The sequence below is a fragment of the Taudactylus pleione genome, unplaced genomic scaffold (genome assembly GCF_031769625.1).
Source record: "Taudactylus pleione unplaced genomic scaffold, aTauple2 ptg000070l, whole genome shotgun sequence".
Classification (NCBI taxonomy): Eukaryota; Metazoa; Chordata; class Amphibia; order Anura; family Myobatrachidae; genus Taudactylus; species Taudactylus pleione.
In genome coordinates, this window is record NW_028284472.1 from 2,215,403 (window position 1) to 2,239,119 (window position 23,717).

The window sequence follows — 23,717 nt, forward strand, 5'->3', positions numbered from 1 at the left end:
GTCATGGGTGATGAGAATGCAAGTAGAAGCCCATTCCAAACATTGGAATCCTCTTAAAGTTCTCCATCAGAGACTGGTTTATCATCAGAATCCCCTACTTTTACTAATGAATGGTGTGGATATTGATCAAGTTTTGCTAACTAGAGGGCTGTCTTACATTCTGTTTGGTCATCAGTGTCAGAACTTAGCAGAAGGGCACAAAGGATGCATGCTATCACTGCCTCTTGAGCATTGCTAGCTAATGCTTCACCAGACAATCTATGTAGAGTTCATATGTTGTCATCATTCCATGCTTTGAAATTTCATTAAGTGCTTGCCCTCCAAGCCTATCTCCATCCTCTTTTTGTTCACAAAGTGTTTGAACTTGTCTCTCGATCTTAATCAATTAGTTTTGCTATATTATTTGTCTCGCTCTTTTATTAAACTTTGCTCGGGTAGTCGCCATCAGTTCCCACTGAAATTAAAAAATCTATTTCCTACTTACCATATGTTTTCCCTCAGTGTAGGAGAATGGCAATAGGCATTCAATGGGAACTTAACTTTGAAAAATGGAATGAAGAAGATGATGAATATAATCATATTTGATTGATTTTTTATGATTTGTATTCAACTTTGACTATTGCTGTAGAGTACGTTTTTTGGTTTGCTTGTTAACTTTGGCTCTACTAGAGAGTTTACATATGGTAAAAAGCTGTATTGTGTAAAACTTGGAGACACCGGGGATTGAACCCGGGGCGTCATACATGCGAAGCATGCGCTCTACCACTGAGCTACATCCCCTATGAGCTGCTATTTCCTTATGTACAAGTGATTGCAGCTTTACATTTCACTAGAGATTTACTACTTTTCAGTGTTATTAGGGATATATTAGAGGATGTAAGCATAACCATTATACCATGCTTGACTGCAAGGACTTTATGGTTTTCATGGGTGATGAGAATGCAAGTAGAAGTCCATTCCAAACATTGGAATGCTCTTAAAGTTCTCCATCAGAGACTGGTTTATCATCAGAATCCCCTACTTTTACTAATGAATGGTGTGGATATTGATCAAATTTTGCTAACTAGAGGGCTGTCTTACATTCTGTTTGGTCATCAGTGTCAGAACTTAGCAGAAGGGCACAAAGGATGCATGCTAAGACTGCCTCTTGGCCACAGCTAGCTAATGCTTCACCAGACAATCTATGTAGAGTTCATATGTTGTCATCATTCCATGCTTTGAAATTTCATTAAGTGCTCGCCCTCCAAGCCCATGTCCATCCTCTTTTTGTTCACAAAGTGTTTGAACTTGTCTCTCAATCTTAATCAATTAGTTTTGCTATATTATTTGTCTCACTCTTTTATTAAACTTTGCTCGGGTAGTCGCCTTCAGTTCCCACTGAAAATAAAAAATCTATTTCCTACTTACCATATGTTTTCCCTCAGTGTAGAAGAATGGCAATAGGCATTCAATGGGAACTTAACTTTGAAAAATGGAATGAAGAAGATGATGAATATAATCATATTTGATTGTTTTTTTATGATTTGTATTCAACTTTGACTATTGCTGTAGAGTACTTTTATTGGTTTGCTTTTTAACTTTTGCTTTTCTAGAGAGTTTACATATGGTAAAAAGCTGTATTTTGTAAAACTTGGAAATGCCGGGGATTGAACCCAGGGCCTCATACATGTGAAGCATGCGCTCTACCACTGAGCTACATCCCGTATGAGCTGCTATTTTCTTATGCACAAGTGATTGCAGCTTTACATTTCACTAGAGATTTACTACTTTTCAGTGTTATTAGGGATATATTAGAGGATGGAAGCATAACCATTATACCATGCTTGACTGCAAGGACTTTATGGTTTTCATGGCTGATGAGAATGCAAGTAGAAGCCCATTCCAAACATTGGAATGCTCTTAAACTTCTCCATCAGAGACTGGTTTATCATCAGAATCCCCTACTTTTACTAATGAATGGTGTGGATATTGATCAAGTTTTGCTAACTAGAGGGCTGTCTTACATTCTGTTTGGTCATCAGTGTCAGAACTTAGCAGAAGGGCACAAAGGATGTATGCTATGACTGCCTCTTGGGCATTGCTAGCTAATGCTTCACCAGACAATCTATGTAGAGTTCATATGTTGTCATCATTCCATGCTTTGAAATTTCATTAAGCGCTTGCCCTCCAAGCCTATGTCCATCCTCTTTTTGTTCACAAAGTGTTTGAACTTGTCTCTCAATCTTAATCAATTAGTTTTGCTATATTCCTTGTCTCGCTCTTTTATTAAACTTTGCTCGGGTAGTCGCCTTCAGTTCCCACTGAAAATAGAAAATCTATTTCCTACTTACCATAAGTTTTCCCTCAGTGTAGGAGAATGTCAATAGGCATTCAATGGGAACTTAACTTTGAAAATTGGAATGAAGAAGATGATGAATATAATCATATTTGATTAATTTTTTATGATTTGTATTCAACTCTGACTATTGCTGTAGAGTACTTTTATTGGTTTGCTTGTTTTCTTTGGCTCTACTAGAGAGTTTACATATGGTAAAAAGCTGTATTTTATAAAACTTGGAGATGCCGGGGATTGAATCCTGGGGCCTCATACATGCGAAGCACGCACTCTACCATTGAGCTACATCCCCTTTGAGCTGCTATTTTTTTATGCACAAGTGATTGCAGCTTTACATTTCACTAGAGATTTACTACTTTTCAGTGTTATTAAGGATATCTTAGAGGATGGAAGCATTACCATTATACCATGCTTGACAGCAAGGAATTAATGGTTTTCATGGCTGATGAGAATGCAAGTAGATGCCCATTCCAAACACTGGAATGCTCTTAAAGTTCTCCATCAGAGACTGGTTTATCATCAGAATCCCCTACTTTTACTAATGAATGGTGTGGATATTGATCAAGTTTTGCTAACTAGAGGGCTGTCTTACATTCTGTTTGGTCATCAGTGTCAAAACTTAGCAGAAGGGCACAAAGGATGCATGCTAAGACTGCCTCTTGGCCACTGCTAGCTAATGCTTCAACAGACAATCTATGTAGAGTTCATATGTTGTCATCATTCCATGCTTTGAAATTTCATTAAGTGCTTGCCCTCCAAGCCCATGTCCATCCTCTTTTTGTTCACAAAGTGTTTGAACTTGTCTCTCAATCTTAATCAATTAGTTTTGCTATATTATTTGTCTCGCTCTTTTATTAAACTTTGCTCGGGTAGTCGCCTTCAGTTCCCACTGAAAATAAAAAATCTATTTCCTACTTAAAATATGTTTTCCCTCAGTGTAGGAGAATGGCAATAGGCATTCAATGGGAACTTAACTTTGAAAAATGGAATGAAGAAGATGATGAATATAATCATATTTGATTGATTTTTTATGATTTGTATTCAACTTTGACTATTGCTGTAGAGTACTTTTATTGGTTTGCTTGTTAACTTTGGCTCTACTAGAGAGTTTACTTATGGTAAAAAGATGTATTTTGTAAAACTTGGAGATGCCGGGGATTGATCCCGGGGCCTCATACATGCAAAGCATGCGCTCTACCACTGAGCTACATCCCCTAAGAGCTGCTATTTTCTTATGTACAAGTGATTGCAGCTTTACATTTCACTAGAGATTTACTACTTTTCAGTGTTAATAGGGATATATTAGAGGATGGAAGCATAACCATTATACCATGCTTGACTGCAAGGACTTTATGGTTTTCATGGGTGATGAGAATGCAAGTAGAAGTCCATTCCAAACAATGGAATGCTCTTAAAGTTCTCCATCAGAGACTGGTTTATCATCAGAATCCCCTACTTTTACTAATGAATGGTGTGCATATTGATCAAGTTTTGCTAACTAGAGGGCTGTCTTACATTCTGTTTGGTCATCAGTGTCAGAACTTAGCAGAAGGGCACAAAGGATGCATGCTATGACTGCCTCTTGGGCATTGCTAGCTAATGCTTCACCAGACAATCTATGTAGAGTTGATATGTTGTCATCATTCCATGCTTTGAAATTTAATTAAGCCCTTGCCCTCCAAGCCTATGTCCATCCTCTTTTTGTTCACAAAGTGTTTGAACTTGTCTCTCAATCTTAATCAATTAGTTTTGCTATATTACTTGTCTCGTTCTTTTATTAAACTTTGCTCGGGTTGTCGCCTTCAGTTCCCACTGAAAATAGAAAATCTATTTCCTACTTACTATAAGTTTTCCCTCAGTGTAGGAGAATGGCAATAGGCATTCAATGGGAACTTAACTTTGAAAATTGGAATGAAGAAGATGATGAATATAATCATATTTGATTGATTTTTTATGATTTGTATTCAACTCTGACTATTGCTGTAGAGTACTTTTATTGGTTTGCTTGTTTTCTTTGGCTCTACTAGAGAGTTTACATATGGTAAAAAGCTGTATTTTATAAAACTTGGAGATGCCGCGGATTGAATCCGGGGCCTCATACATGCGAAGCACGCACTCTACCACTGAGCTACATCCCCTATGAGCTGCTATTTTTTTATGCACAAGTGATTGCAGCTTTACATTTCATTAGAGATTTACTACTTTTCAGTGTTATTAGGGATATCTTAGAGGATGGAAGCATTACCATTATACCATGCTTGACTGCAAGGACTTTATGGTTTTCATGGCTGATGAGAATGCAAGTAGATGCCCATTCCAAACACTGGAATGCTCTTAAAGTTCTCCATCAGAGACTGGTTTATCATCAGAATCCCCTACTTTTACTAATGAATGGTGTGGATATTGATCAAGTTTTGCTAACTAGAGGGCTGTCTTACATTCTGTTTGGTCATCAATGTCAGAACTTAGCAGAAGGGCACAAAGGATGCATGCTATGACTGCTTCCTGGACACTGCTAGCTAATGCTTCAACAGACAATCTATGTAGAGTTCATATGTTGTCATCATTCCATGCTTTGAAATTTCATTAAGTGCTTGCCCTCCAAGCCCATGTCCATCCTCTTTTTGTTCACAAAGTGTTTGAACTTGTCTCTCAATCTTAATCAATTAGTTTTGCTATATTATGTGTCTCGCTCTTTTATTAAACTTTGCTCGGGTAGTCGCCTTCAGTTCCCACTGAAAATAAAAAATCTATTTCCTACTTACCATATGTTTTCCCTCAGTGTAGGAGAATGGCAATAGGCATTCAATGGGAACTTAACTTTGAAAAATGGAATGAAGAAGATGATGAATATAATCATATTTGATTGATTTTTTATGATTTGTATTCAACTTTGACTATTGCAGTAGAGTACTTTTATTGGTTTGCTTGTTAACTTTGGCTCTACTAGAGAGTTTACATATGGTAAAAAGCTGTATTTTGTAAAACTTGGAGATGCCGGGGATTGAACCCGGGGCCTCATACATGCGAAGCATGCACTCTACCACTGAGCTACATCCCCTATGAGCTGCTATTTCTTTATGCACAAGTGATTGCAGCTTTACATTTCACTAGAGATTTACTACTTTTCAGTGTTATTAGGGATATATTAGAGGATGGAAGCATAACCATTATACCATGCTTGACTGTAAGGACTTTATGGTTTTCATGGGTGATGAGAATGCAAGTAGAAGCCCATTCCAAACACTGGAATGCTCTTAAAGTTCTCCATCAGAGACTGGTTTATCATCAGAATCCCCTACTTTTACTAATGAATGGTGTGGATATTGATCAAGTTTTGCTAACTAGAGGGCTGTCTTACATTCTGTTTGGTCATCAGTGTCAGAACTTAGCAGAAGGGCACAAAGGATGCATGCTATGACTGCCTCTTGGGCATTGCTAGCTAATGCTTCACCAGACAATCTATGTAGAGTTCATATGTTGTCATCATTCCATGCTTTGAAATTTCATTAAGTGCTTGCCCTCCAAGCCTATGTCCATCCTCTTTTTGTTCACAAAGTGTTTGAACTTGTCTCTCGATCTTAATCAATTAGTTTTGCTTTATTATTTGTCTCGCTCTTTTATTAAACTTTGCTCGGGTAGTCGCCATCAGTTCCCACTGAAAATAAAAAATCTATTTCCTACTTACCATATGTTTTCCCTCAGTGTAGGAGAATGGCAATAGGCATTCAATGGGAACTTAACTTTGAAAAATGGAATGAAGAAGATGATGAATATAATCATATTTGATTGATTTTTTATGATTTGTATTCAACTTTGACTATTGCTGTAGAGTACTTTTATTGGTTTGCTTTTTAACTTTGGCTCTACTAGAGAGTTTACATATGGTAAAAAGCTGTATTTTGTAAAACTTGGAAACGCCGGGGATTGAACCCAGGGCCTCAAACATGTGAAGCATGCGCTCTACCACTGAGCTACATCCCGTATGAGCTGCTATTTTCTTATGCACAAGTGATTGCAGCTTTACATTTCACTAGAGAGTTACTACTTTTCAGTGTTATTAGGGATATCTTAGAGGATGGAAGCATTACCATTATACCATGCTTGACTGCAAGGACTTTATGGTTTTCATGGCTGATGAGAATGCAAGTAGATGCCCATTCCAAACACTGGAATGCTCTTAAAGTTCTCCATCAGAGACTGGTTTATCATCAGAATCCCCTACTTTTACTAATGAATGGTGTGGATATTGATCAAGTTTTGCTAACTAGAGGGCTGTCTTACATTCTGTTTGGTCATCAGTGTCAGAACTTAGCAGAAGGGCACAAAGGATGCATGCTAAGACTGCTTCCTGGACACTGCTAGCTAATTCTTCAACAGACAATCTATGTAGAGTTCATATGTTGTCATCATTCCATGCTTTGAAATTTCATTAAGTGCTTGCCCTCCAAGCCCATGTCCATCCTCTTTTTGTTCACAAAGTGTTTGAACTTGTCTCTCAATCTTAATCAATTAGTTTTGCTATATTATTTGTCTCGCTCTTTTATTAAACTTTGCTCGGGTAGTCGCCTTCAGTTCCCACTGAAAATAAAAAATCTATTTCCTACTTACCATATGTTTTCCCTCAGTGTTTGAGAATGGCAATAGGCATTCAATGGGAACTTAACTTTGAAAAATGGAATGAAGAAGATGATGAATATAATCATATTTGATTGATTTTTTATGATTTGTATTCAACTTTGACTATTGCAGTAGAGTACTTTTATTGGTTTGCTTGTTAACTTTGGCTCTCCTAGAGAGTTTACATATGGTAAAAAGCTGTATTTTGTAAAACTTGGAGATGCCGGGGATTGAACCCGGGGCCTCATACATGCGAAGCATGCGCTCTACCACTGAGCTACATCCCCTAGGAGCTGCTATTATCTTATGCACAAGTGATTGCAGCTTTACATTTCACTAGAGATTTACTACTTTTCAGTGTTATTAGGGATATATTAGAGGATGGAAGCATAACCATTATACCATGCTTGACTGCAAGGACTTTATGGTTTTCATGGGTGATGAGAATGCAAGTAGAAGCCCATTCCAAACATTGGAATGCTCTTAAAGTTCTCCATCAGAGACTTGTTTATCATCAGAATCCCCTACTTTTACTAATGAATGGTGTGGATATTGATCAAGTTTTGCTAACTAGAGGGCTGTCTTACATTCTGTTTGGTCATCAGTGTCAGAACTTAGCAGAAGGGCACAAAGGATGTATGCTATGACTGCCTCTTGGGCATTGCTAGCTAATGCTTCACCAGACAATCTATGTAGAGTTCATATGTTGTCATCATTCCATGCTTTGAAATTTCATTAAGTGCTTGCCCTCCAAGCCTATGTCCATCCTCTTTTTGTTCACAAAGTGTTTGAACTTGTCTCTCGATCTTAATCAATTAGTTTTGCTTTATTATTTGTCTCGCTCTTTTATTAAACTTTGCTCGGGTAGTCGCCATCAGTTCCCACTGAAAATAAAAAATCTATTTCCTACTTACCATATGTTTTCCCTCAGTGTAGGAGAATGGCAATAGGCATTCAATGGGAACTTAACTTTGAAAAATGGAATGAAGAAGATGATGAATATAATCATATTTGATTGAGTTTTTATGATTTGTATTCAACCTTGACTATTGCTGTAGAGTACTTTTATTGGTTTGCTTTTTAACTTTGGCTCTACTAGAGAGTTTACATATGGTAAAAAGCTGTATTTTGTAAAACTTGGAAATGCCGGGGATTGAACCCAGGGCCTCATACATGTGAAGCATGCGCTCTACCACTGAGCTACATCCCGTATGAGCTGCTGTTTTCTTATGCACAAGTGATTGCAGCTTTACATTTCACTAGAGAGTTACTACTTTTCAGTGTTATTAGGGATATATTAGAGGATGGAAGCATAACCATTATACCATGCTTGACTGCAAGGACTTTATGGTTTTCATGGCTGATGAGAATGCAAGTAGAAGCCCATTCCAAACATTGGAATGCTCTTAAAGTTCTCCATCAGAGACTGGTTTATCATCAGAATCCCCTACTTTTACTAATGAATAGTGTGGATATTGATCAAGTTTTGCTAACTAGAGGGCTGTCTTACATTCTGTTTGGTCATCAGTGTCAGAACTTAGCAGAAGGGCACAAAGGATGCATGCTAAGACTGCCTCTTGGCCACTGCTAGCTAAAGCTTCACCAGACAATCTATGTAGAGTTCATATGTTGTCATCATTCCATGCTTTGAAATTTCATTAAGTGCTTGCCCTCCAAGCCCATGTCCATCCTCTTTTTGTTCACAAAGTGTTTGAACTTGTCTCTCAATCTTAATCAATTAGTTTTGCTATATTATTTGTCTCGCTCTTTTATTAAACTTTGCTCGGGTAGTCGCCTTCAGTTCCCACTGAAAATAAAAAATCTATTTCCTACTTACCATATGTTTTCCCTCAGTGTAGGAGAATGGCAATAGGCATTCAATGGGAACTTAACTTTGAAAAATGGAATGAAGAAGATGATGAATATAATCATATTTGATTGATTTTTTATGATTTGTATTCAACTTTGACTATTGCTGTAGAGTACTTTTATTGGTTTGCTTTTTAACTTTTGCTTTTCTAGAGAGTTTACATATGGTAAAAAGCTGTATTTTGTAAAACTTGGAAATGCCAGGGATTGAACCCAGGGCCTCATACATGTGAAGCATGCGCTCTACCACTGAGCTACATCCCGTATGAGCTGCTATTTTCTTATGCACAAGTGATTGCAGCTTTACATTTCACTAGAGAGTTACTACTTTTCAGTGTTATTAGGGATATATTAGAGATTGGAAGCATAACCATTATACCATGCTTGACTGCAAGGACTTTATGGTTTTCATGGCTGATGAGAATACAAGTAGAAGCCCATTCTAAACATTGGAATGCTCTTAAACTTCTCCATCAGAGACTGGTTTATCATCAGAATCCCCTACTTTTACTAATGAATAGTGTGGATATTGATCAAGTTTTGCTAACTAGAGGGCTGTCTTACATTCTGTTTGGTCATCAGTGTCAGAACTTAGCAGAAGGGCACAAAGGATGCATGCTAAGACTGCCTCTTGGCCACTGCTAGCTAATGCTTCAACAGACAATCTATGTAGAGTTCATATGTTGTCATCATTCCATGCTTTGAAATTTCATTAAGTGCTTGCCCTCCAAGCCCATGTCCATCCTCATTTTGTTCACAAAGTGTTTGAACTTGTCTCTCAATCTTAATCAATTAGTTTTGCTATATTATTTGTCTCGCTCTTTTATTAAACTTTGCTCGGGTAGTCGCCTTCAGTTCCCACTGAAAATAAAAAATCTATTTCCTACTTAAAATATGTTTTCCCTCAGTGTAGGAGAATGGCAATAGGCATTCAATGGGAACTTAACTTTGAAAAATGGAATGAAGAAGATGATGAATATAATCATATTTGATTGATTTTTTATGATTTGTATTCAACTTTGACTATTGCTGTAGAGTACTTTTATTGGTTTGCTTGTTAACTTTGGCTCTACTAGAGAGTTTACATATGGTAAAAAGCTGTATTTTGTAAAACTTGGAGATGCCGGGTATTGAACCCGGGGCCTCATACATGTGAAGCATGCGCTCTACCACTGAGCTACATCCCCTAGGAGCTGCTATTATCTTATGCACAAGTGATTGCAGCTTTACATTTCACTAGAGAGTTACTACTTTTCAGTGTTATTAGGGATATATTAGAGGATGGAAGCATAACCATTATACCATGCTTGACTGCAAGGACTTTATGGTTTTCATGGGTGATGAGAATGCAAGTAGAAGCCCATTCCAAACATTGGAATGCTCTTAAAGTTCTCCATCAGAGACTGGTTTATCATCAGAATCCCCTACTTTTACTAATGAATGGTGTGGATATTGATCAAGTTTTGCTAACTAGAGGGCTGTCTTACATTCTGTTTGGTCATCAGTGTCAGAACTTAGCAGAAGGGCACAAAGGATGCATGCTATGACTGCCTCTTGGGCATTGCTAGCTAATGCTTCACCAGACAATCTATGTAGAGTTCATATGTTGTCATCATTCCATGCTTTGAAATTTCATTAAGTGCTTGCCCTCCAAGCCTATGTCCATCCTCTTTTTGTTCACAAAGTGTTTGAACTTGTCTCTCGATCTTAATCAATTAGTTTTGCTTTATTATTTGTCTCGCTCTTTTATTAAACTTTGCTCGGGTAGTCGCCATCAGTTCCCACTGAAAATAAAAAATCTATTTCCTACTTACCATATGTTTTCCCTCAGTGTAGGAGAATGGCAATAGGCATTCAATGGGAACTTAACTTTGAAAAATGGAATGAAGAAGATGATGAATATAATCATATTTGATTGATTTTTTATGATTTGTATTCAACTTTGACTATTGCAGTAGAGTACTTTTATTGGTTTGCTTTTTAACTTTGGCTCTACTAGAGAGTTTACATATGGTAAAAAGCTGTATTTGGTAAAACTTGGAAATGCCGGGGATTGAACCCGGGGCCTCATACATGTGAAGCATGCGCTCTACCACTGAGCTACTTCCCGTATGAGCTGCTATTTTCTTATGCACAAGTGATTGCAGCTTTACATTTCACTAGAGAGTTACTTCTTTTCAGTGTTATTAGGGATATATTAGAGGATGGAAGCATAACCATTATACCATGCTTGACTGCAAGGACTTTATGGTTTTCATGGCTGATGAGAATGCAAGTAGAAGCCCATTCCAAACATTGGAATGCTCTTAAAGTTCTCCATCAGAGACTGGTTTATCATCAGAATCCCCTACTTTTACTAATGAATGGTGTGGATATTGATCAAGTTTTGCTAACTAGAGGGCTGTCTTACATTCTGTTTGGTCATCAGTGTCAGAACTTAGCAGAAGGGCACAAAGGATGCATGCTATGACTGCCTCTTGGGCATTGCTAGCTAATGCTTCACCAGACAATCTATGTAGAGTTGATATGTTGTCATCATTCCATGCTTTGAAATTTCATTAAGTGCTTGCCCTCCAAGCCTATGTCCATCCTCTTTTTGTTCACAAAGTGTTTGAATTTGTCTCTAAATCTTAATCAATTAGTTTTGCAATATTACTTGTCTCGCTCTTTTATTAAACTTTGCTCGAGTTGTCGCCTTCAGTTCCCACTGAAAATAGAAAATCTATTTCCTACTTACCATAAGTTTTCCCTCAGTGTAGGAGAATGGCAATAGGCATTCAATGGGAACTTAACTTTGAAAATTGGAATGAAGAAGATGATGAATATAATCATATTTGATTGATTTTTTATGATTTGTATTCAACTCTGACTATTGCTGTAGAGTACTTTTATTGGTTTGCTTGTTTTCTTTGGCTCTACTAGAGAGTTTACATATGGTAAAAAGCTGTATTTTATAAAACTTGGAGATGCCGGGGATTGAATCCTGGGGCCTCATACATGCGAAGCACGCACTCTACCATTGAGCTACATCCCCTTTGAGCTGCTATTTTTTTATGCACAAGTGATTGCAGCTTTACATTTCACTAGAGATTTACTACTTTTCAGTGTTATTAAGGATATCTTAGAGGATGGAAGCATTACCATTATACCATGCTTGACTGCAAGGACTTTATGGTTTTCATGGCTGATGAGAATGCAAGTAGATGCCCATTCCAAACACTGGAATGCTCTTAAAGTTCTCCATCAGAGACTGGTTTATCATCAGAATCCCCTACTTTTACTAATGAATGGTGTGGATATTGATCAAGTTTTGCTAACTAGAGGGCTGTCTTACATTCTGTTTGGTCATCAATGTCAGAACTTAGCAGAAGGGCACAAAGGATGCATGCTATGACTGCTTCCTGGACACTGCTAGCTAATGCTTCAACAGACAATCTATGTAGAGTTCATATGTTGTCATCATTCCATGCTTTGAAATTTCATTAAGTGCTTGCCCTCCAAGCCCATGTCCATCCTCTTTTTGTTCACAAAGTGTTTGAACTTGTCTCTCAATCTTAATCAATTAGTTTTGCTATATTATGTGTCTCGCTCTTTTATTAAACTTTGCTCGGGTAGTCGCCTTCAGTTCCCACTGAAAATAAAAAATCTATTTCCTACTTACCATATGTTTTCCCTCAGTGTAGGAGAATGGCAATAGGCATTCAATGGGAACTTAACTTTGAAAAATGGAATGAAGAAGATGATGAATATAATCATATTTGATTGATTTTTTATGATTTGTATTCAACTTTGACTATTGCAGTAGAGTACTTTTATTGGTTTGCTTGTTAACTTTGGCTCTCCTAGAGAGTTTACATATGGTAAAAAGCTGTATTTTGTAAAACTTGGAGATGCCGGGGATTGAACCCGGGGCCTCATACATGCGAAGCATGCGCTCTACCACTGAGCTACATCCCCTAGGAGCTGCTATTATCTTATGCACAAGTGATTGCAGCTTTACATTTCACTAGAGATTTACTACTTTTCAGTGTTATTAGGGATATATTAGAGTATGGAAGCATAACCATTATACCATGCTTGACTGCAAGGACTTTATGGTTTTCATGGGTGATGAGAATGCAAGTAGAAGCCCATTCCAAACATTGGAATGCTCTTAAAGTTCTCCATCAGAGACTTGTTTATCATCAGAATCCCCTACTTTTACTAATGAATGGTGTGGATATTGATCAAGTTTTGCTAACTAGAGGGCTGTCTTACATTCTGTTTGGTCATCAGTGTCAGAACTTAGCAGAAGGGCACAAAGGATGTATGCTATGACTGCCTCTTGGGCATTGCTAGCTAATGCTTCACCAGACAATCTATGTAGAGTTCATATGTTGTCATCATTCCATGCTTTGAAATTTCATTAAGTGCTTGCCCTCCAAGCCTATGTCCATCCTCTTTTTGTTCACAAAGTGTTTGAACTTGTCTCTCGATCTTAATCAATTAGTTTTGCTTTATTATTTGTCTCGCTCTTTTATTAAACTTTGCTCGGGTAGTCGCCATCAGTTCCCACTGAAAATAAAAAATCTATTTCCTACTTACCATATGTTTTCCCTCAGTGTAGGAGAATGGCAATAGGCATTCAATGGGAACTTAACTTTGAAAAATGGAATGAAGAAGATGATGAATATAATCATATTTGATTGAGTTTTTATGATTTGTATTCAACCTTGACTATTGCTGTAGAGTACTTTTATTGGTTTGCTTTTTAACTTTGGCTCTACTAGAGAGTTTACATATGGTAAAAAGCTGTATTTTGTAAAACTTGGAAATGCCGGGGATTGAACCCAGGGCCTCATACATGTGAAGCATGCGCTCTACCACTGAGCTACATCCCGTATGAGCTGCTATTTTCTTATGCACAAGTGATTGCAGCTTTACATTTCACTAGAGAGTTACTACTTTTCAGTGTTATTAGGGATATATTAGAGGATGGAAGCATAACCATTATACCATGCTTGACTGCAAGGACTTTATGGTTTTCATGGCTGATGAGAATGCAAGTAGAAGCCCATTCCAAACATTGGAATGCTCTTAAAGTTCTCCATCAGAGACTGGTTTATCATCAGAATCCCCTACTTTTACTAATGAATAGTGTGGATATTGATCAAGTTTTGCTAACTAGAGGGCTGTCTTACATTCTGTTTGGTCATCAGTGTCAGAACTTAGCAGAAGGGCACAAAGGATGCATGCTAAGACTGCCTCTTGGCCACTGCTAGCTAATGCTTCAACAGACAATCTATGTAGAGTTCATATGTTGTCATCATTCCATGCTTTGAAATTTCATTAAGTGCTTGCCCTCCAAGCCCATGTCCATCCTCATTTTGTTCACAAAGTGTTTGAACTTGTCTCTCAATCTTAATCAATTAGTTTTGCTATATTATTTGTCTCGCTCTTTTATTAAACTTTGCTCGGGTAGTCGCCTTCAGTTCCCACTGAAAATAAAAAATCTATTTCCTACTTAAAATATGTTTTCCCTCAGTGTAGGAGAATGGCAATAGGCATTCAATGGGAACTTAACTTTGAAAAATGGAATGAAGAAGATGATGAATATAATCATATTTGATTGATTTTTTATGATTTGTATTCAACTTTGACTATTGCTGTAGAGTACTTTTATTGGTTTGCTTGTTAACTTTGGCTCTACTAGAGAGTTTACATATGGTAAAAAGCTGTATTTTGTAAAACTTGGAGATGCCGGGGATTGAACCCGGGGCCTCATACATGTGAAGCATGCGCTCTACCACTGAGCTACATCCCCTAGGAGCTGCTATTATCTTATGCACAAGTGATTGCAGCTTTACATTTCACTAGAGAGTTACTACTTTTCAGTGTTATTAGGGATATATTAGAGGATGGAAGCATAACCATTATACCATGCTTGACTGCAAGGACTTTATGGTTTTCATGGGTGATGAGAATGCAAGTAGAAGCCCATTCCAAACATTGGAATGCTCTTAAATTTCTCCATCAGAGACTGGTTTATCATCAGAATCCCCTACTTTTACTAATGAATGGTGTGGATATTGATCAAGTTTTGCTAACTAGAGGGCTGTCTTACATTCTGTTTGGTCATCAGTGTCAGAACTTAGCAGAAGGGCACAAAGGATGCATGCTATGACTGCCTCTTGGGCATTGCTAGCTAATGCTTCACCAGACAATCTATGTAGAGTTCATATGTTGTCATCATTCCATGCTTTGAAATTTCATTAAGTGCTTGCCCTCCAAGCCTATGTCCATCCTCTTTTTGTTCACAAAGTGTTTGAACTTGTCTCTCGATCTTAATCAATTAGTTTTGCTTTATTATTTGTCTCGCTCTTTTATTAAACTTTGCTCGGGTAGTCGCCATCAGTTCCCACTGAAAATAAAAAATCTATTTCCTACTTACCATATGTTTTCCCTCAGTGTAGGAGAATGGCAATAGGCATTCAATGGGAACTTAACTTTGAAAAATGGAATGAAGAAGATGATGAATATAATCATATTTGATTGATTTTTTATGATTTGTATTCAACTTTGACTATTGCAGTAGAGTACTTTTATTGGTTTGCTTTTTAACTTTGGCTCTACTAGAGAGTTTACATATGGTAAAAAGCTGTATTTGGTAAAACTTGGAAATGCCGGGGATTGAACCCGGGGCCTCATACATGTGAAGCATGCGCTCTACCACTGAGCTACTTCCCGTATGAGCTGCTATTTTCTTATGCACAAGTGATTGCAGCTTTACATTTCACTAGAGAGTTACTTCTTTTCAGTGTTATTAGGGATATATTAGAGGATGGAAGCATAACCATTATACCATGCTTGACTGCAAGGACTTTATGGTTTTCATGGCTGATGAGAATGCAAGTAGAAGCCCATTCCAAACATTGGAATGCTCTTAAAGTTCTCCATCAGAGACTGGTTTATCATCAGAATCCCCTACTTTTACTAATGAATGGTGTGGATATTGATCAAGTTTTGCTAACTAGAGGGCTGTCTTACATTCTGTTTGGTCATCAGTGTCAGAACTTAGCAGAAGGGCACAAAGGATGCATGCTATGACTGCCTCTTGGGCATTGCTAGCTAATGCTTCACCAGACAATCTATGTAGAGTTGATATGTTGTCATCATTCCATGCTTTGAAATTTCATTAAGTGCTTGCCCTCCAAGCCTATGTCCATCCTCTTTTTGTTCACAAAGTGTTTGAATTTGTCTCTAAATCTTAATCAATTAGTTTTGCAATATTACTTGTCTCGCTCTTTTATTAAACTTTGCTCGAGTTGTCGCCTTCAGTTCCCACTGAAAATAGAAAATCTATTTCCTACTTACCATAAGTTTTCCCTCAGTGTAGGAGAATGGCAATAGGCATTCAATGGGAACTTAACTTTGAAAATTGGAATGAAGAAGATGATGAATATAATCATATTTGATTGATTTTTTATGATTTGTATTCAACTCTGACTATTGCTGTAGAGTACTTTTATTGGTTTGCTTGTTTTCTTTGGCTCTACTAGAGAGTTTACATATGGTAAAAAGCTGTATTTTATAAAACTTGGAGATGCCGGGGATTGAATCCTGGGGCCTCATACATGCGAAGCACGCACTCTACCATTGAGCTACATCCCCTTTGAGCTGCTATTTTTTTATGCACAAGTGATTGCAGCTTTACATTTCACTAGAGATTTACTACTTTTCAGTGTTATTAAGGATATCTTAGAGGATGGAAGCATTACCATTATACCATGCTTGACTGCAAGGACTTTATGGTTTTCATGGCTGATGAGAATGCAAGTAGATGCCCATTCCAAACACTGGAATGCTCTTAAAGTTCTCCATCAGAGACTGGTTTATCATCAGAATCCCCTACTTTTACTAATGAATGGTGTGGATATTGATCAAGTTTTGCTAACTAGAGGGCTGTCTTACATTCTGTTTGGTCATCAGTGTCAGAACTTAGCAGAAGAGCACAAAGGATGCATGCTATGACTGCTTCCTGGACACTGCTAGCTAATGCTTCAACAGACAATCTATGTAGAGTTCATATGTTGTCATCATTCCATGCTTTGAAATTTCATTAAGTGCTTGCCCTCCAAGCCCATGTCCATCCTCTTTTTGTTCACAAAGTGTTTGAACTTGTCTCTCAATCTTAATCAATTAGTTTTGCTATATTATTTGTCTCGCTCTTTTATTAAACTTTGCTCGGGTAGTCGCCTTCAGTTCCCACTGAAAATAAAAAATCTATTTCCTACTTACCATATGTTTTCCCTCAGTGTAGGAGAATGGCAATAGGCATTTAATGGGAACTTAACTTTGAAAAATGGAATGAAGAAGATGATGAATATAATCATATTTGATTGATTTTTTATGATTTGTATTCAACTTTGACTATTGCTGTAGAGTACTTTTATTGGTTTGCTTTTTAACTTTGGCTCTACTAGAGAGTTTACATATGGTAAAAAGCTGTATTTGGTAAAACTTGGAAATGCCGGGGATTGAACCCGGGGCCTCATACATGTGAAGCATGCGCTCTACCACTGAGCTACTTCCCGTATGAGCTGCTATTTTCTTATGCACAAGTGATTGCAGCTTTACATTTCACTAGAGAGTTACTACTTTTCAGTGTTATTAGGGATATATTAGAGGATGGAAGCATAACCATTATACCATGCTTGACTGCAAGGACTTTATGGTTTTCATGGCTGATGAGAATGCAAGTAGAAGCCCATTCCAAACATTGGAATGCTCTTAAAGTTCTCCATCAGAGACTGGTTTATCATCAGAATCCCCTACTTTTACTAATGAATGGTGTGGATATTGATCAAGTTTTGCTAACTAGAGGGCTGTCTTACATTCTGTTTGGTCATCAGTGTCAGAACTTAGCAGAAGGGCACAAAGGATGCATGCTATGACTGCCTCTTGGGCATTGCTAGCTAATGCTTCACCAGACAATCTATGTAGAGTTGATATGTTGTCATCATTCCATGCTTTGAAATTTCATTAAGTGCTTGCCCTCCAAGCCTATGTCCATCCTCTTTTTGTTCACAAAGTGTTTGAATTTGTCTCTAAATCTTAATCAATTAGTTTTGCAATATTACTTGTCTCGCTCTTTTATTAAACTTTGCTCGAGTTGTCGCCTTCAGTTCCCACTGAAAATAGAAAATCTATTTCCTACTTACCATAAGTTTTCCCTCAGTGTAGGAGAATGGCAATAGGCATTCAATGGGAACTTAACTTTGAAAATTGGAATGAAGAAGATGATGAATATAATCATATTTGATTGATTTTTTATGATTTGTATTCAACTCTGACTATTGCTGTAGAGTACTTTTATTGGTTTGCTTGTTTTCTTTGGCTCTACTAGAGAGTTTACATATGGTAAAAAGCTGTATTTTATAAAACTTGGAGATGCCGCGGATTGAATCCGGGGCCTCATACATGCGAAGCACGCACTCTACCACTGAGCTACATCCCCTATGAGCTGCTATTTTTTTATGCACAAGTGATTGCAGCTTTACATTTTATTAGAGATTTACTACTTTTCAGTGTTATTAGGGATATCTTAGAGGATGGAAGCATTACCATTATACCATGCTTGACTGCAAGGACTTTATGGTTTTCATGGCTGATGAGAATGCAAGTAGATGCCCATTCCAAACACTGGAATGCTCTTAAAGTTCTCCATCAGAGACTGGTTTATCATCAGAATCCCCTACTTTTACTAATGAATGGTGTGGATATTGATCAAGTTTTGCTAACTAGAGGGCTGTCTTACATTCTGTTTGGTCATCAGTGTCAGAACTTAGCAGAAGTGCACAAAGGATGCATGCTATGACTGCTTCCTGGACACTGCTAGCTAATGCTTCAACAGACAATCTATGTAGAGTTCATATGTTGTCATCATTCCATGCTTTGAAATTTCATTAAGTGCTTGCCCTCCAAGCCCATGTCCATCCTCTTTTTGTTCACAAAGTGTTTGAACTTGTCTCTCAATCTTAATCAATTAGTTTTGCTATATTATTTGTCTCGCTCTTTTATTAAACTTTGCTTGGGTAGTCGCCTTCAGTTCCCACTGAAAATAAAAAATCTATTTCCTACTTACCATATGTTTTCCCTCAGTGTAGGAGAATGGCAATAGGCATTCAATGGGAACTTAACTTTGAAAAATGGAATGAAGAAGATGATGAATATAATCATTTTTGATTGATTTTTTATGATTTGTATTCAACTTTGACTATTGCAGTAGAGTACTTTTATTGGTTTGCTTGTTAACTTTGGCTCTACTAGAGAGTTTACATATGGTAAAAAGCTGTATTTTGTAAACTTGGAGATGCCGGGGATTGAACCCGGGGCCTCATACATGCGAAGCATGCGCTCTACCACTGAGCTACATCCCCTAGGAGCTGCTATTATCTTATGCACAAGTGATTGCAGCTTTACATTTCACTAGAGATTTACTACTTTTCAGTGTTATTAGGGATATATTAGAGGATGGAAGCATAACTATTATACCATGCTTGACTGCAAGGACTTTATGGTTTTCATGGGTGATGAGAATGCAAGTAGAAGCCCATTCCAAACATTGGAATGCTCTTAAAGTTCTCCATCAGAGACTGGTTTATCATCAGAATCCCCTACTTTTACTAATGAATGGTGTGGATATTGATCAAGTTTTGCTAACTAGAGGGCTGTCTTACATTCTGTTTGGTCATCAGTGTCAGAACTTAGCAGAAGGGCACAAAGGATGCATGCTATGACTGCCTCTTGGGCATTGCTAGCTAATGCTTCACCAGACAATCTATGTAGAGTTCATATGTTGTCATCATTCCATGCTTTGAAATTTCATTAAGTGCTTGCCCTCCAAGCCTATGTCCATCCTCTTTTTGTTCACAAAGTGTTTGAACTTGTCTCTCGATCTTAATCAATTAGTTTTGCTTTATTATTTGTCTCGCTCTTTTATTAAACTTTGCTCGGGTAGTCGCCATCAGTTCCCACTGAAAATAAAAAATCTATTTCCTACTTACCATATGTTTTCCCTCAGTGTAGGAGAATGGCAATAGGCATTCAATGGGAACTTAACTTTGAAAAATGGAATGAAGAAGATGATGAATATAATCATATTTGATTGATTTTTTATGATTTGTATTCAACTTTGACTATTGCTGTAGAGTACTTTTATTGGTTTGCTTTTTAACTTTGGCTCTACTAGAGAGTTTACATATGGTAAAAAGCTGTATTTGGTAAAACTTGGAAATGCCGGGGATTGAACCCGGGGCCTCATACATGTGAAGCATGCGCTCTACCACTGAGCTACTTCCCGTATGAGCTGCTATTTTCTTATGCACAAGTGATTGCAGCTTTACATTTCACTAGAGAGTTACTACTTTTCAGTGTTATTAGGGATATCTTAGAGGATGGAAGCATAACCATTATACCATGCTTGACTGCAAGGACTTTATGGTTTTCATGGCTGATGAGAATGCAAGTAGAAGCCCATTCCAAACATTGGAATGCTCTTAAAGTTCTCCATCAGAGACTGGTTTATCATCAGAATCCCCTACTTTTACTAATGAATGGTGTGGATATTGATCAAGTTTTGCTAACTAGAGGGCTGTCTTACATTCTGTTTGGTCATCAGTGTCAGAACTTAGCAGAGGGGCACAAAGGATGCATGCTATGACTGCCTCTTGGGCATTGCTAGCTAATGCTTCACCAGACAATCTATGTAGAGTTGATATGTTGTCATCATTCCATGCTTTGAAATTTCATTAAGTGCTTGCCCTCCAAGCCTATGTCCATCCTCTTTTTGTTCACAAAGTGTTTGAATTTGTCTCTAAATCTTAATCAATTAGTTTTGCTATATTACTTGTCTCGCTCTTTTATTAAACTTTGCTCGAGTTGTCGCCTTCAGTTCCCACTGAAAATAGAAAATCTATTTCCTACTTACCATAAGTTTTCCCTCAGTGTAGGAGAATGGCAATAGGCATTCAATGGGAACTTAACTTTGAAAATTGGAATGAAGAAGATGATGAATATAATCATATTTGATTGATTTTTTATGATTTGTATTCAACTCTGACTATTGCTGTAGAGTACTTTTATTGGTTTGCTTGTTTTCTTTGGCTCTACTAGAGAGTTTACATATGGTAAAAAGCTGTATTTTATAAAACTTGGAGATGCCGCGGAATGAATCCGGGGCCTCATACATGGGAAGCACGCACTCTACCACTGAGCTACATCCACTATGAGCTGCTATTTTTTTATGCACAAGTGATTGCAGCTTTACATTTCATTAGAGATTTACTACTTTTCAGTGTTATTAGGGATATCTTAGAGGATGGAAGCATTACCATTATACCATGCTTGACTGCAAGGACTTTATGGTTTTCATGGCTGATGAGAATGCAAGTAGATGCCCATTCCAAACACTGGAATGCTCTTAAAGTTCTCCATCAGAGACTGGTTTATCATCAGAATCCCCTACTTTTACTAATGAATGGTGTGGATATTGATCAAGTTTTGCTAACTAGAGGGCTGTCTTACATTCTGTTTGGTCATCAGTGTCAGAACTTAGCAGAAGAGCACAAAGGATGCATGCTATGACTGCTTCCTGGACACTGCTAGCTAATGCTTCAACAGACAATCTATGTAGAGTTCATATGTTGTCATCATTCCATGCTTTGAAATTTCATTAAGTGCTTGCCCTCCAAGCCCATGTCCATCCTCTTTTTGTTCACAAAGTGTTTGAACTTGTCTCTCAATCTTAATCAATTAGTTTTGCTATATTATTTGTCTCGCTCTTTTATTAAACTTTGCTCGGGTAGTCGCCTTCAGTTCCCACTGAAAATAAAAAATCTATTTCCTACTTACCATATGTTTTCCCTCAGTGTAGGAGAATGGCAATAGGCATTCAATGGGAACTTAACTTTGAAAAATGGAATGAAGAAGATGATGAATATAATCATATTTGATTGATTTTTTATGATTTGTATTCAACTTTGACTATTGCAGTAGAGTACTTTTATTGGTTTGCTTGTTAACTTTGGCTCTACTAGAGAGTTTACATATGGTAAAAAGCTGTATTTTGTAAAACTTGGAGATGCCGGGGATTGAACCCGGGGCCTCATACATGCGAAGCATGCGCTCTACCACTGAGCTACATCCCCTAGGAGCTGCTATTATCTTATGCACAAGTGATTGCAGCTTTACATTTCACTAGAGATTTACTACTTTTCAGTGTTATTAGGGATATATTAGAGGATGGAAGCATAACCATTATAACATGCTTGACTGCAAGGACTTTATGGTTTTCATGGGTGATGAGAATGCAAGTAGAAGCCCATTCCAAACATTGGAATGCTCTTAAAGTTCTCCATCAGAAACTGGTTTATCATCAGAATCCCCTACTTTTACTAATGAATGGTGTGGATATTGATCAAGTTTTGCTAACTAGAGGGCTGTCTTACATTCTGTTTGGTCATCAGTGTCTGAACTTAGCAGAAGGGCACAAAGGATGCATGCTATGACTGCCTCTTGGGCATTGCTAGCTAATGCTTCACCAGACAATCTATGTAGAGTTCATATGTTGTCATCATTCCATGCTTTGAAATTTCATTAAGTGCTTGCCCTCCAAGCCCATGTCCATCCTCTTTTTGTTCACAAAGTGTTTGAACTTGTCTCTCAATCTTAATCAATTAGTTTTGCTATATTATTTGTCTCGCTCTTTTATTAACCTTTGCTCGGGTAGTCGCCTTCAGTTCCCACTGAAAATAAAAAATCTATTTCCTACTTACCATATGTTTTCCCTCAGTGTAGGAGAATGGCAATAGGCATTCAATGGGAACTTAACTTTGAAAAATGGAATGAAGAAGATGATGAATATAATCATATTTGATTGATTTTTTATGATTTGTATTCAACTTTGACTATTGCTGTAGAGTACTTTTATTGGTTTGCTTTTTAACTTTTGCTTTTCTAGAGAGTTTACATATGGTAAAAAGCTGTATTTTGTAAAACTTGGAAATGCCGGGGATTGAACCCAGGGCCTCATACATGTGAAGCATGCGCTCTACCACTGAGCTACATCCCGTATGAGCTGCTATTTTCTTATGCACAAGTGATTGCAGCTTTACATTTCACTAGAGAGTTACTACTTTTCAGTGTTATTAGGGATATATTAGAGGATGGAAGCATAACCATTATACCATGCTTGACTGCAAGGACTTTATGGTTTTCATGGCTGATGAGAATGCAAGTAGAAGTCCATTCCAAACAATGGAATGCTCTTAAAGTTCTCCATCAGAGACTGGTTTATCATCAGAATCCCCTACTTTTACTAATGAATGGTGTGCATATTGATCAAGTTTTGCTAACTAGAGGGCTGTCTTACATTCTGTTTGGTCATCAGTGTCAGAACTTAGCAGAAGGGCACAAAGGATGCATGCTATGACTGCCTCTTGGGCATTGCTAGCTAATGCTTCACCAGACAATCTATGTAGAGTTGATATGTTGTCATCATTCCATGCTTTGAAATTTAATTAAGCCCTTGCCCTCCAAGCCTATGTCCATCCTCTTTTTGTTCACAAAGTGTTTGAACTTGTCTCTCAATCTTAATCAATTAGTTTTGCTATATTACTTGTCTCGCTCTTTTATTAATCTTTGCTCGGGTTGTCGCCTTCAGTTCCCACTGAAAATAGAAAATCTATTTCCTACTTACTATAAGTTTTCCCTCAGTGTAGGAGAATGGCAATAGGCATTCAATGGGAACTTAACTTTGAAAATTCGAATGAAGAAGATGATGAATATAATCATATTTGATTGATTTTTTATGATTTGTATTCAACTCTGACTATTGCTGTAGAGTACTTTTATT

The 23,717-nt window shown here is 37.5% G+C and overlaps 13 non-coding genes across 13 annotated transcripts; all 13 read right to left on the reverse strand.

The window, feature by feature from the left end:
- Nucleotides 1–708: 708 nt before the first annotated feature.
- Nucleotides 709–780, reverse strand: TRNAA-CGC (transfer RNA alanine (anticodon CGC)). Its single transcript has one exon. It is a non-coding gene; the product is annotated as a tRNA-Ala (tRNA).
- Nucleotides 781–3,478: 2,698 nt separating this feature from the next.
- TRNAA-UGC (transfer RNA alanine (anticodon UGC)) lies at nucleotides 3,479–3,550 on the reverse strand. Its single transcript has one exon. It is a non-coding gene; the product is annotated as a tRNA-Ala (tRNA).
- Nucleotides 3,551–5,324: 1,774 nt separating this feature from the next.
- Nucleotides 5,325–5,396, reverse strand: TRNAA-CGC (transfer RNA alanine (anticodon CGC)). The gene has a single exon. It is a non-coding gene; the product is annotated as a tRNA-Ala (tRNA).
- A 1,774-nt stretch (nucleotides 5,397–7,170) lies between these two features.
- Nucleotides 7,171–7,242, reverse strand: TRNAA-CGC (transfer RNA alanine (anticodon CGC)). The gene has a single exon. It is a non-coding gene; the product is annotated as a tRNA-Ala (tRNA).
- Nucleotides 7,243–9,939: 2,697 nt separating this feature from the next.
- Nucleotides 9,940–10,011, reverse strand: TRNAV-CAC (transfer RNA valine (anticodon CAC)). The gene has a single exon. It is a non-coding gene; the product is annotated as a tRNA-Val (tRNA).
- An 851-nt stretch (nucleotides 10,012–10,862) lies between these two features.
- TRNAV-CAC (transfer RNA valine (anticodon CAC)) lies at nucleotides 10,863–10,933 on the reverse strand. The gene has a single exon. It is a non-coding gene; the product is annotated as a tRNA-Val (tRNA).
- Nucleotides 10,934–12,709: 1,776 nt separating this feature from the next.
- On the reverse strand, nucleotides 12,710–12,781 carry TRNAA-CGC (transfer RNA alanine (anticodon CGC)). The gene has a single exon. It is a non-coding gene; the product is annotated as a tRNA-Ala (tRNA).
- A 1,774-nt stretch (nucleotides 12,782–14,555) lies between these two features.
- TRNAV-CAC (transfer RNA valine (anticodon CAC)) lies at nucleotides 14,556–14,627 on the reverse strand. The gene has a single exon. It is a non-coding gene; the product is annotated as a tRNA-Val (tRNA).
- An 851-nt stretch (nucleotides 14,628–15,478) lies between these two features.
- Nucleotides 15,479–15,549, reverse strand: TRNAV-CAC (transfer RNA valine (anticodon CAC)). Its single transcript has one exon. It is a non-coding gene; the product is annotated as a tRNA-Val (tRNA).
- A 1,776-nt stretch (nucleotides 15,550–17,325) lies between these two features.
- Nucleotides 17,326–17,396, reverse strand: TRNAV-CAC (transfer RNA valine (anticodon CAC)). The gene has a single exon. It is a non-coding gene; the product is annotated as a tRNA-Val (tRNA).
- A 1,774-nt stretch (nucleotides 17,397–19,170) lies between these two features.
- On the reverse strand, nucleotides 19,171–19,242 carry TRNAA-CGC (transfer RNA alanine (anticodon CGC)). Its single transcript has one exon. It is a non-coding gene; the product is annotated as a tRNA-Ala (tRNA).
- Nucleotides 19,243–20,093: 851 nt separating this feature from the next.
- On the reverse strand, nucleotides 20,094–20,164 carry TRNAV-CAC (transfer RNA valine (anticodon CAC)). The gene has a single exon. It is a non-coding gene; the product is annotated as a tRNA-Val (tRNA).
- Nucleotides 20,165–21,939: 1,775 nt separating this feature from the next.
- On the reverse strand, nucleotides 21,940–22,011 carry TRNAA-CGC (transfer RNA alanine (anticodon CGC)). Its single transcript has one exon. It is a non-coding gene; the product is annotated as a tRNA-Ala (tRNA).
- Between the last annotated feature and the right edge of the window lie 1,706 nt (nucleotides 22,012–23,717).